The sequence below is a fragment of the Canis lupus genome, chromosome 13 (genome assembly GCF_011100685.1).
Source record: "Canis lupus familiaris isolate Mischka breed German Shepherd chromosome 13, alternate assembly UU_Cfam_GSD_1.0, whole genome shotgun sequence".
NCBI classification, from domain to species: Eukaryota; Metazoa; Chordata; class Mammalia; order Carnivora; family Canidae; genus Canis; species Canis lupus.
The window spans coordinates 20225351-20227297 of NC_049234.1; the positions used below are offsets into that span (position 1 = coordinate 20225351).

General features: G+C 47.3%; 1 pseudogene; it reads left to right on the plus strand.

The window, feature by feature from the left end:
• The first annotated feature begins 567 nt into the window (after positions 1-567).
• LOC100686109 lies at positions 568-1460 on the plus strand (annotated as a pseudogene).
• The last annotated feature ends 487 nt before the right edge of the window (positions 1461-1947 follow it).

Sequence of the window (1947 nt, forward strand, 5' to 3'; positions counted from 1 at the left end):
TATTGAGTTTCTGTTTTGGTCTGGCACTTTGGAACGCAGTATCTGTTTATCTTGGTGTCTCCATTGAAACTTCAATGATATTATTCTATTATGCCACTTATAAAACATTTGATATGTTCATAATCTCTTCTCAGTTTTCTTATATATAATTTTGGCATGATAATGTCTGCCTTGTGCTGAATAGATAAATAATATCCGTGAAACAGCAACCACAATATCTAGCAAACAGGAGGAATTTGTCAAAAGTTAATTTCCTTCCTCCCACTCCTCTTCCCTCTCCAACTTAAATAAAAAGGCATTGTGCTATGATCAGGTGGGGTCTGTGCTGCGCCTGAGCCTTGGGGTCCCATGATGACAGGCTCCCCACACTGTGGGAGCCCTTGGGCATGTGCAACAGGCACTCAGATTGACAAAGAACACAACCTGAAGCCTGACGATTTCTGGCTGGTCTGTGCCCTCGCTGAGGCTCAAGAAGCTCACAGACCAGTCTCCTTCATCCCCTTCTCCTCACTCCAAAAGCTGAGCTTACTGTTGCCAGGTCCCTGGGCAAACAGCATGTGAGATGGGATGGACATTGGACGAGTGAGGTGTCTACTACCTGCCTGGGCAAGGAGGATTGGCTGGCATGTCCACAGTGCTGTCAAGCTGCTACAACTGGATGAGGAGTTCCTGAAGGCTGTGGATCATCAGGCTATGGCTTCATTACTAGGTGTATTATAGATCCAAGGGGACATCACCCAGTCATCCACTGCCAGGATCATCCAGACTTTGAGGGCTGCCCTGTGGACCTAATGGTGTGTGATGGGGCTCCCAATGTAACCAGCTCCATGATGTGGATAAGTATATGTAGGCCTAGATCCCCCTAGTACCTCTGAACATTGCTATACACATCTTGCAGCCAAGGGGCTGCTCTATAGCCAAGATCTTTGGAGTTCAGGATGTGACCCTGAGCTATAGCCAGCTGCATCTCTTCATCTCCAGTGTGCTGTGTGCCAAGCCCAGGAGCAGCCCTCACTCCAGCACAGGGGCCTTCACTGTCTGTCAGGGTTATGACCCCACTGAGGGCTTCCTTCTGGACCTGACCTTCTGGACCAAACCCTTGTGGGACTACTCTTACAATCCATTATTTCAGCAAGTTAGGTGATCCTACTCACATCACTGTGCCATTTGTGACCTGTAGGGACCTGAGCTATTGTTTGGGAGGCAGTTACCCACTGGCCCTAGAGGAAGGATCAGAGTACAAGTACACTCCACCACTCCATCCACATCCCTTCCCCCATCTCGACACCATATAAGGAAGCCTGCACATTGAAGAAGAAAGGGTGGCTGGCCAAGGAGATGGTCCCTAGGACTGTCCCATCCGCACAGGGGACACGTTGCCCCAGCCCCTGGTAGCTCCACAGCACCGCACCCTGCTGGCCTCTGAGCTGGAAGACAATGAAACTAATTGTTCCCCTTAATACCTTAATACCTCCAGTTAGCTGGCAATCTGATACAACCCGGAAGCTGTTTGCTGTCAGGAAAATGAAAACTTAGATTGATGAACTTGTTCTCAAGTATCTCATCAATGGGTCCTGAACATCCAATTCCTGAGTGGGAATCTGCAACAACCACTATGAACACAGCATGGAAAGCAACAGCACAGACACCTGTCTGCATTGTAGAGAGGGTCGCTGAGCGAGCTTGTGCCTCTTCTCTAAATCTTTCCAGGGATGTCCTGACTGTGTCTAGAATTTAGCCCCCAAACAGAGGTTCTTAACTTAAACTGGATAGAAATCAGGAGTATCTGTAAACCTGGGGGAAAATATTGCATCTTCATTTTCACTAACATGACAGAAATCTCACTAATAGAGCTGAAATTTAGCTTTACTCCTAAATACAAATGCTGACAATAAATCACATTAGTAAAAGCAGTGCCTGTTACCTTCCCTGTATTACAAATCAGTT